Source organism: Vombatus ursinus, unplaced genomic scaffold, assembly GCF_900497805.2.
Source record: "Vombatus ursinus unplaced genomic scaffold, bare-nosed wombat genome assembly UNPS02001287.1, whole genome shotgun sequence".
NCBI classification, from domain to species: Eukaryota; Metazoa; Chordata; class Mammalia; order Diprotodontia; family Vombatidae; genus Vombatus; species Vombatus ursinus.
The window spans coordinates 18,801,222-18,812,509 of NW_020941065.1; the positions used below are offsets into that span (position 1 = coordinate 18,801,222).

The following is an 11,288-nucleotide window of genomic DNA, read 5'->3' on the forward strand; positions in this document are numbered from 1 at the left end:
TCCTTCCTTCCTTCCTTCCTTCCTTCCTTCCTTCCTTCCTTCCCTCCCTCCCTCCTCCACATCTGGACTCATACAATTATATGTGGGTGCTCTGCTCAGAGGAATATAAATTTCTTTAAATTGAGCTCTGGAAAACCAGTCTTTGATAAAGCCCATTGAGATTCAAATGGAGCTACTTGACTATACCTTCAACTCAAATCATTCTAGCTCTCACTGATTAGACAATAATATGTCCCAAGTCTCAGTTGGCCATTGTTGTTGGCTCAGAGTAAGTGTAAAAAGCAATGGTCACTGTTGTAGCCAGAAACCCTGAGGGGCTTCCCCTCCCAGATTGATTTTTTTTTGAGTAGGTAAAAGAGGCCATCTTTTGCCTCATTTCTACCTAGCTTAACCATTAGATGGGTGTTGCCTCAGACAAACTAAGACCTGGGGGAAAACTTTAGTTTAAAAAGGCCAAGTTCTTCCACTATATCTGCTCATCTCTAGTCATCCTGATCTATATCTTGCCACTGGACCCAGATGGCTCAGGAGGAGAGAGTGAGGCTGATGATTTTGCACAGTCCTGCCTCACTTAAATCCAATTTACTTGCAACTCAAGACATCATGTTCCTGATATCATTGGTTCTTGTGAACAACAACAATGATGAGCATCCCTTTAATTTCCAATTCTTTGCCACCACAAAAAGATCTACTATAAATACTTTTGTACAAATAGGTCCTTTTCTCTTTTCTTTGATCTCTTTGGGGTACAGACCTAGTTGTGGTATTGTTGAGTCAATAAGTATGTACAGTTTTAGAGCTCTTTGAGCATAGTTCCAAGTTACTCTCCAGAATGGCTATTCACAACTTCACCAACAAGGCATTAATGTCCCAATTTTTCTATATCCCCTCCAGCATTTGTCATTTTTCTTTTCATTCATGTTAGCCAATCTGACAGATGTGAGATGGTACCTAAGAGTTGTTTTAATTTGCATTGCTTTAATCAGTAGTGATTTAGAGCATTTTTTCACCTGATTATTATAGCTTTGACTTCTTCTTCTAAAACTGCCTGTTCATATCTTTTGACCATTTAGTAACTGGGGAATGGCTTTTATTTATTTATTTATTTTTTTTACAAATGTGCCTCAGTTCCCTATATATCTGAAAGATAAGGCCTTTATCAGAGGAACTTTCTGTAAAAAAATTTTCACCAGTTTTCTGCTTTGCTTCTAATCTTGGCTGCATTGGGTTTTTTTGTGCTAAAGCTTTTTAATTTCATGTAATCAAAACTCACCATTTTACTTCCTGTGATCTTCTATATCTTTTTTGTTATTGTTATAAACTCTTCCCTTATCCGTAGATCTGACAGGTATATTTTTTCCATGCTTCCCTAATTACAACATAACCCAAAGTGTAAAATCTTAAGAGCCTACCGACAGACTGTGTGTCTGATGGTCAGGTAGTCAGACAATAAATATTTATCAAGCACCTACTATGTGTTAAGCATTAAGGATATAAAGAAAGGCAAAAGACATTCCCTACCTTCAAGCAACTCAGGCTAATAAGGGAGATAATATACAAACAACTATGTCACAAACAAGCTAGAGACAAGATAAATTGGAAAGAAGCAATAGAGGGAAAGTGCATGGTCATGTTGAATTTAAGATGTCTATGGGACATGCAGTTTGAGATGTCCAATGTGCAACTGGAGATGTGAGACAGTGGTTAGCAGAGAGGTTAGAACTCAGTAAGTAGATTTGAGAATGATCAATATAGAGATAACAATTGAATCCATGGGAGCTGATGAGATCACCAAGTGAAATAGTATAGAGGGAGAAGAGAAAAGGGTGATAGCCAAGATTAGGGGACAGGGCCTGGATGAAGATCCAGAAAAGGAGACTGAGAAAGGATGGACACATAAGTCAAAGGAGAACCAGGAGAGAGGAGTATCCCAAAAACTTAGAATGAAGAGAATATTATGGAATACTGTGGGTGCTGTAGACAGTGTAAGAGACTGAAGAGAGCTTAGGAAGGATGATGATTAAGAAAAGGCCATTGGATTTGATAGTTGGGACATCATGGGTAACTTTGAGGAGAACAATTCTGATTGATTGATGAGGTCAGAAGCCAGATTGTAGAAAGTTAAGAAGAAAGTGAAAGGAAAGGCAGTGGATTCACCTGTTGTAGATGATCTTCTTAAGGAGATTAGTCCAAAAAGGGAGGAAAGATATGGGATGGGAGCTAGCAGGGATGGATGGATCAAGTAAGGGGTTTTCTTTTCTGAGGATGGGGGATCTAAGGCAGGACTAGATCAGTGATAAGATAAAGGGGAAAGGGACACAAGAGAAGAGGACAGTGTAGAGTTAAATGGGTTCACCAAGGGATCAAGATGGGGAAGGGAAGAGAGTGTAGCCAGTGCAAGGGTGATGGCTTGTGAAAGAACTGGGCAATGGCGGGGTTGGAAGTCATGGTGAGGGTGAAAGATAGGATTTAGGGTTGCAAGGCAGAGGAAGAGGTGGAATGAAATGGAATTGGGGTCAGAATTACTAATAGATTTGATCAGACAAGAGAATTTCCTAGTTCTTGAGCATAGATGTGTTTCATTTGTGGGTGATGGCAAGATGAAGGGTTATGACCATCTTTGTGTGTGGCTGAGATGGGGTGGAGGAGTAGCTCAGGGGAAGTGAATCAATTGAAGAGCTATGAGGTTAGAGTGTTTGACAGAGCATCGATGTTTGTTGAAGTCCCCTAGTATGAGGGCAGGAGTTGAGGAGGAGACAAAGATTGAGGCATGCCCTAAATTCACATAGGAAAGAAGGGAAGTCACCTGGACATATGTACATAGCAGCTATCAGGATATTGATTGGGTAGTAGATATGGACTGAGTGAACCTCAAAGGAGGAGGAGTAAATAAGTGATAGAGGTAGAGGGAGACCGTGGTAATAGCTAAAAGGGACTGAGTGTCCCAACTTCTTCATCTCAACCTGTGAGCTGGGGAAATGAATAAAAGGGTAGCCATGGCTAGAAAGGGAGACTAGGAAGGAGGTGTCATGAGGAGGGAGCCAGGTGAGGGAAGGAGTAAGAAAAAAAAAGATTTAAGATGAAAGCAAGTTTGTTGTCTACATGCCAGGCATTCCAGAGGGCACAGTGGAAAAGGTGGGCTGCATTTGGGGACATTTGGGGGAGGGTGTTAAGGGGAATGGAAATAAGGGATCAGGCAGGGCGAAAGGAGAAGTTCAGAGAGGCTTGTCATTCGGTTGGCCAGTGAGAAATGATTTTGGAGCCACAAAAAATCATGAAGACCAAAGAGGTAGGGATCTCTTGTCATGGTTAGAGTCTTCAAATTGACAGAATCACAGATCCTTGAAGGGATTTTGATGGGCTAATGGAAAGAATAGATTTGGAGTCTGAGGCTGTGTGTTCAAATCCAAGCTCTGACATTTTTCCACCTGTATGTCCGCAGGCAAATCAGTGAAACCTCTCTGGTCCTCAGTTTCCTTTTCTGAAAAATGAGAGGTTGGACCAGATGGTCTCTACAGTCTGTGACAGCTGTAGTTCTATGATCTCATGAAACAAGTAACTTTCTTGCCTGGGATATTATTTCGGCACATTTGTTTTTCAGTCAGTCAATAAACATTTATTAAGTGCTAACTATGTACCAGACACAGAACTGGGAGTAAGAAGAAAGGCAAAAGACAGTCCCTGCCCTCCAGAAACTCATGGTCTAACAGGGGAGAAAAGCTGCAAACAGCTATGGACCAAAAAAGTGATATAGAGGATGACTAGGAAATAATCACCAGAAGAAAGGCACTAGATGAAGAGAGACCAGGAAAGACTTCCTGCAGAAGGTGGGATTTAAGTTGGGACTTGAAGGAAGCCAGGGACATCCAGAAGTGAAGATGAGGAGGGAGAAAATTCCAGGCACTGGTGCCAACTCCAGTGCCCAGAGGTGGCAGATGGAGGGGCTTGTGCAAGGAACAGCAAGGATTCCAGCGTCACCAGATAGATCTCCATCTTTCTGGCAAAGACCATGCACCAGGGCCAGATGAGGGCTCAGACCCACACAGATCATTTGATGGGGAAAGGTGCCAATGAGCAGCTTTGTTGCCCACTACCTGGTTCTGGACCACAGATCTAAGGCTGACAGTGACAGGGACCTATGCACAAGACTAGTGGACCTGCTTAGGGAGGCCCTGTGTTGTGTACAGGGAAAGGAGGAAGTTCAGAAGCAAGCAGCACCCCAGGATCAGAGCAGGACCTCCATTTCAGCATGGAGTCCAGTCTGCAGAGGAATAACCATGAAAGGAAATGACAAACCACTGCAGTGTCTTTGGCAAGGAAAGCCCCAATGGGGTCAGGAAGACTTGGACACTGAATGAAAAACAAAACATCATCACATAGTTAGAATCTCCCTTAGAGGGTAGAATCTCTACCCTCCAAGGGATCATCACACCAACATCACTTAACCAACTAAATTCAATTAGCTTTTACAAAGAGCCATTTACGGAGAGGCTCTAGCAAGAACTCAAGAACCCACATTCCCCCAACACCTGGAGGCATGTTCTCCCCAGTGGAGCTCAGTTGTCCTTAGGGAGAACATGCAAGGTCTTAAGGATTGGGCTCATTGTCCAAATCTCTTCTTGGAATCTCTTCCTCCTCTCACTCTAGAATCTTCTTTTTCTCCCATCAGCAAACTGGAAGGAGGATTTGTAGAAATTAATTAGCCCTGACCAGTTGCCTGCAGAGTATGGGGGAACCCTAACAGACCCTGATGGGAGCCCCAAATACCTGACCAAGGTAAGAAACCCCCAGGGGCCAGGAGTGGAACAGGAGCTGAGGGCAGATCCATCAGCCCAAAGGTCATCACGTTCTCTTCTGGCAGATTAAATATGGGGGCGTGGTCCCCAAGAAATACTACCTACAGAACCAGATGAAAATGCAGTATGAGCATACAGTGTCTGTCAATTGGGGCTCCTGCCACCAGGTGGAGACTGAGATCCTCTTCCCAGGCTGTGTCTTGAGGTAGGGGTCTGTCTAGTCTCCCCTTCCCCAGAAGGGAGCTGTGGGGGTGTGTCAGCAGGAGCATGGGGCACAGGATCCTAGCGAGGGCAGAGCACGTGGCAAGAGGAACCAACGTCTCTCCTTCTGCAGATGGCAGCCCATGTTGGATGGGTTGGACATTGGCGTGGGGATTTACCTGAAGACAAAGATGGGGGAGCGACAGAGGGCAAAGGAGATGATTGAGGTGCTGCCCACCCAGAAGTACAACTCTCACCTGGTCCCTGAGGATGGCACTCTCACTTGCACAGAACCTGGTGTCTGTGAGTGACATATTTGAAAGATCATGGAAAATGGGAGCAATCTCATGAGGAAAGGGGGAGGGAAAATGTGCTGATTTGGAAAGGAAGCAGAAAGTCTACAAACCAAAAGCAATGAGCTTGGCTTCAATTCCTGGAAGAAGTCAGGAAAAGATCATTAAAGATATGGTTGGAGAATATCCAGAAAGGGAGATGAGGATTACAAAGAGCCAGCCTGGCTTCATAGAGAACAAGTTACCCTAGCTGAACCAACCTCACTGCCCTTTTGGACAAGATTACTAAAACAGTCTGTCAATCCATCAACATTTATTAAGCACCTACTGTGAACCAGGCCCTGTGCTAAGCACTGGAGATACAAAGAAAGGCCAAAGATAGTCCTTGCTCTCAGGGAGCTCACAATCTAAGGTGTACAAACAAGCTATACACAGAATAAATTGGAGATAATCAATAGGAGGGAAATAAGATTAAGGGGATAGGGCAAAGGCTTCTTGTGGAACGTGGGACTTTAGCTAAGGCTTGGAAGCCAGTCCAGCCAGGAGGGTGATGTGAGGAGGGAGTGCATTCCAGGCATAAGAAGCAGCCAGAGAGAATGCCAAGGGTGGAGAGAGAGGGAGTGTTTTGTTTGTGGAACAACCAGGAGGCCAGTGTTAATTAGATGGAAAAGGATGTGGGAGGAGGTAAGGGGTAAGAAGACTGGAAAGACAGGAGGGGGCTAGGTTGTGAAGGGTTTTGAATGTCAGTGGGTTTTTATTTTGATCCTAGAATTGGGATACCATTGAAGTTGATGGGGGGGTTTGTATGGGATAACATGATCAGACCAACACTTCAGGAAATTTATTTTGGCAGCTAAATAGACTGGACTGGAACAGGAAGAGACGATGTAGGGAGACCAACTGGTAGGCTATTACAATGGTCTAGGTGTAAGGTGATGAGGATGGTGCACCAGAGTGATAGCAGCATCCGAAGAGAGGAGGGGGCATATTTGAGAGATGTTGCAAAGGTGAAATCAACTTGGTAACAGGTTAGATGGGGGGAGGGGGAGGGGGAGACCTATAGTGAGAAGTCCAGAAAGACTCCTAGACTGTGAACCTGAGGGACTGGAGGATGGTGTTGCCTTCTACAGTAATAAAGGAAAATGTGTGTGTGTGTGTGTGTGTGTGTGTAGGTTGGAGTGGGGGGACTTAGGGGAAAAGATAATGAGTTCAGTTTGGGACATGCTGAGTTTGAGACATCTATGAGACATCCAGCTGGAGATCCTGGAAAGGTAGTTGATGATGTGATGTGATGCTGGAGGGCAGGAAAGAGGCTAGGGCTGGATATTTAGATGAGGGAATCATCTGCATAGAGATGACAATGGAGCCCATGGATCGCTAAGAGAAGAGGGACCAGGAAAGGACCCTGTGGGACACCTGCAGTTAGAGGATGTGATCTGTATGAGAATTCAGCCAAGGAGACCGAGAAGGGGCAGTCAGAGAGGGAGGAGGACAACCAGGGGAGGGGACAGGGTCCTGAAATCCTAGAGAGAAGAGAGAATTGAGGAGAAATGGGTGATCAGGAATGCCAAAGGCTGCAGAGAGGATGAGGAAAATGAGGATTGAGACAAGGCCATTGGATTTGGCAACTAAGAGGTCACTGGCAGCTTGGAAGAGAGCAGATGTGACTGAGCTATGAGGTCAGAAGCCAGACCCTAGAGAGTTAAAAAGAGGATGGGAAGAGAGGAGAGGAATGCTGTGGATGTGGTTTACCTCAGTTTCACTAATGCTAATAAAAAATCTCACCATATTCTAGCAAATGGAGGCATGGAGGCTAAAGGGGGGGTGTGTCCAGAATTAGCTGGATGACTGAACCCAAGGAGTGGTTGTTAATGATGCCTCCTGAGCATGGAAGGGGATCTCCAGTGGAGGGATATGGGCTTGGTAGTGTAGTCAGTATTTTTTTTTTATCATTGACCTAGATAAAGTCATCAGTTTTGCAAATGACTTGAAACAAGGAAGGATAGCTAATCCAGAGATAGAATGCAAGATTCTTGAGAGGCTAGAACAGGGGTGGGGAACCTGTGGATTTCTTCTGTGAAGTTTGGATTCAGTCAAAGGGCCACACTTGAGGACCTAGAGGGCCACATGTGGCCTGGAGGCCACAAGTTCCCCAGCCCTGGGCTAGAACATTGGTCTGAATCTAATAAGAGGCAAGTCAACAGGAATAAATACAAAGTTTACACCTGGACACAAAGTACCAGCTTCACAAATACAAACTGGGAAAGGCCTGGATTCATAAAGGCTGTTTTGAAAAGGATCTAGGGGTTTCAGTGGACTGCAAGCTTGCTAGGAATCAGCAGAGTGTTATGGCAGCCAAAAATCCTCATGCCACCTTGGGCTGCATTAAGGAGAGAGAACCTAAAGGAACAAAGAGGCCACAGTCCCACCCTTCTTTGCCTTTGTCATGCTTCATCTAAATTACAGGGTTGAGTCCTGGGCACCACAGTTTAAGATGGACAGTGATCATCTGGAGAGTGCCCAGAGGAGGCAGCAGGAAGAGCCAGGGCTCTCTATGCCCCAGAAGATCAGTTGAAGGACTGGGCATGATCAGGCAGGAGGAGAGATCAGGAGTGGGGGTGGGGAGCAGGACAGCTGTTCTAGTACTTAGGGGGCTGTCCCGTGGGAGATGGTTTGTTCTGAGTGGCCCCAGGAAGCAAAGCCAGGAGCAAGGAGACGAAGGTGCAGAGAGCCTAGTTCTAGCCTGGAGCCAGGACGAACTTCCTCCTGATGAGAACTGCCCCAAGTGGAATGGGCACCCACGGGATGGGGTGGGTCCCCCCTCACTAGGGGGTCTTCAGGCTGAGGTTCCATAGTTGTTTGTTGGATATGTCATGGGGGGATCCTTTTGTGTGTGAGTTGGACTAGGTGGGCCTGGGGTCTCTCCTGTGACTCTGTGGTTTGTCCCTACCTTGTTCTGGTGTGAGGAAGTGCCCCCCAGGCTAGGGGAAGGCCAGATTTCACCTGGGGCTCTGCCCTGGGGCCATCTCTGCTGCTGTTTTCTCTCCCATCTCCACTTTCCTTGAGTACTCCTTCCCCCTGCCTCAAGTTTTTGGTTTTTTTTGTTTGTTTGTTTTTTGCTTTTTTTTTAAGTGAGGCCATCGGGGTTAAGTGACTTGCCCAGGGTCACACAGCTAGTAAGTGTCTTGTGTCTGAGGCTGGATTTGAACTCAGGTCCTCCTGACTCCAAGGCCAGTATCACAATATCCACTGTGCTACCTAGCTGCCCCTCAGCCTCAAGTTTTAATGTGGAGTTACCTTTTATGTCTTCTGTGTCCACCAATCCACACTTGGGCTCCATTTAAATGTTCTCCTTCCCTTCTCTGTAGTGTCCCCCATGCCGGGCAGAGATTTCTGGCTCCTGGGGGTACCTGTGTTGGGCCTTGTAGGAAGAGAGAGACTTTACCATATGAAGATGAGTGGTGGTGGGGATTTCTAGCTCATTCCAGGTATAGAGGTCAGTATGAGCAACAGTACTGAGGTGGAGGAGGGCTCAGATAAGAGCAAGGACTAGTGTCTAGTCTTATTTGGTTGGGACATGGGTGTAGTGACCCCTCTGGGCTACCTCCCCTCCCACCACATTGTACTTGCAATCTGGGTCACCCAAATGATGACCAACCCAGATTGAAGGTACTATGTAGGTTCATATTACTAAAACTAACTCATGAGCCCCCACTGGTGTGTATTTCCCTTTAATAGTCAGCTAGTTGACCAAATTAGCTCAAAGCAAAGACATTTATTGAAGTGGATGGCATGAATAGTGGTTATAAAGCATTCCCCCCATAAACCTAAGATGCCCTCTCCCACAAATACACATAGTATCAAAAAAAAAAAAGTAATCACATCTATAATGTATTCTAGTAGAGAGGCACACACAGAGGAAATGCATGTGGTCAAGGAAACTCACACTACCAGCCCTGAAGAACTCCAAATGTCTTTAGGTTCCTTATCTTTTCTTCCTGATACTCTGTACTTGATACTCTTTGTATTCTGAAGCTATATGCTCTGGGCCTGTTTCCTCTTGGGGATGGCATCTCTCTCTCTCTCTCTCTCTCTCTCTCTCTCTTTTTTTTCAGGCAATTGGGGTTAAGTGACTTGCCCAGGATCACACAGCTAGCAAGTGTCAAGTGTTTGGTCTGAGGCCAGATTTGAACTCAGGTCCTCCTGATTCCAGGGCCAGTGCTCTATCCACTGTGCCATCTTGCTGTTCCCTTATCTTTTTTTCTTGATACTCTTTGTGTTCTGAAGCTATATTCTCTGGCCCTGTTTCCTCGTGGGAATGGCATTTCTTAAAGGGAGAGTCCAGCAGCTAGTGGTGCTGTGGATAGTGGAGGGAGGAACACAAGAGTTCAAATTCAGCCTCAAACACTTCCTAGTTGTGTGACCTTCTGCAGGTCACTTCAACTCTATTTACCTTAGTTTCCTTAACTGTAAAATATCGGTTATAATAATGTTTAGGTCCCAGAGTTGTTTTGAAGATTAAATGAAATTTTTTTACATGCCTGGCATACAGCAGATGCTTAGTCAATGCTTGGGTTTGTTTGGTCTTGTTTTGTTTTTAGTTTCTGTACTGTGAGACCCCATTACTTAGGTGCCTGGGGGTGGAAGAGAAAAAAAGAAATTCACTACTGTACTCTGAAAAATGGGCTGTGGAAAAAAAAGAGTGAAACAGAAACCCTCCTCTATAACTATCTTTCTTTTCTCTTGCCAGATATAACTTTATCAGAGCTGGTTTGTAGCTTTTAAGGCCACATCAGAGGTATGGCTGACCTTTCAGTCATCTAATGGCTAGCCACCCTATAACTCAGTCAACTTGATGCAGAACAAGTAGAAACACTTCTCTGCACTGACTCATTCAAGTCTGTAAGGAGAAAACCCTTTACAAAGTACAAATGGGCCACCATCAGCTTCACACCCTCTAAAGTCTGTGAATAGATCCCTATACTCATGGGTCATGAGTCACTCAAGGTTGTAGGCAATTTGAAAGCTATGAATGCAACACTCAGCATGTGAAAGAGGCAAAATCTTTGCACCTCATTGTCTCCATTACCTGCCCCTTTCATCCTGTAATTTCCTCAAATGGCTTTGGAGAACCTCAAATGGTGAGGGGTCCCCTGATCAACCCCTTCTCCATAAAATGCTTCAAGGGGAGTACTAAGAAACAAAGCTTGGCAGGCAGGTTGAAGGCCTGTCCTTCCATGCTAGTTAGGAGCTTAGGCCTAATTCAGTAGACAGCGGGGAGCTACAGAAGATATACCTCTCTGTATGTCTGTCTGTGCCTTGCAGATGTCCTGAGGTTTGACAACACCTACAGTTTGGTCCACCCCAAGAAGGTCAGCTACACAGTGGAAGTTTTACTCCCTGACAAAGCCTTTGAAGAGAAGATCCAGAAACTGTAGGCAAGTCTGACCATGGCCACCATTATACCCCTTCCAACCCTCTGCCCACTGTTTGGTTCTTACTTCTCATTGACTCCACTCTGGATCCCTTTTGTCCTCTGGCTGGCTTTCTCCACCCAGGAGAAGTGCCATGGGGTCTGCCTTTGACCAAGACACTGTGTGGGGGTGGGGAGCTGCTAAAAAGTGAGATTCCTCAAGTTAATTACTGAATATGGCTTAGTGAATGTACACGATGAACGACTGAATGAATGAAAAATCATTTATTTAGTACCTACTGTGTGCCAGCTACTGTGTTAGATACAGGGGACAGAAATATAAAAGCAAAACTATTCTTGCTTTCAAGGAGCTCACATTCTATCCTGGGAGATAATTGAATAGGGGAGCAGTGTCCAGAAAAGGAATTTCTTTGTTTGAGGAGTCACAGGGATGGTGAGGGGAGCCATAAGGAAGTGGATTGTCACAATGTTTCCATAGATAATGGATTGACTTGCTTATCACTTCCAGGGCAAAATGTGGAAAGTGGGGGCAGAGGAATGCTGAAAACTAGACGCCTCAATATG

The 11,288-nt window shown here is 45.2% G+C and overlaps 1 pseudogene; it reads left to right on the forward strand.

The window, feature by feature from the left end:
• The first annotated feature begins 2,428 nt into the window (after nucleotides 1-2,428).
• Nucleotides 2,429-10,728, forward strand: LOC114043899 (annotated as a pseudogene).
• Nucleotides 10,729-11,288: the final 560 nt, after the last annotated feature.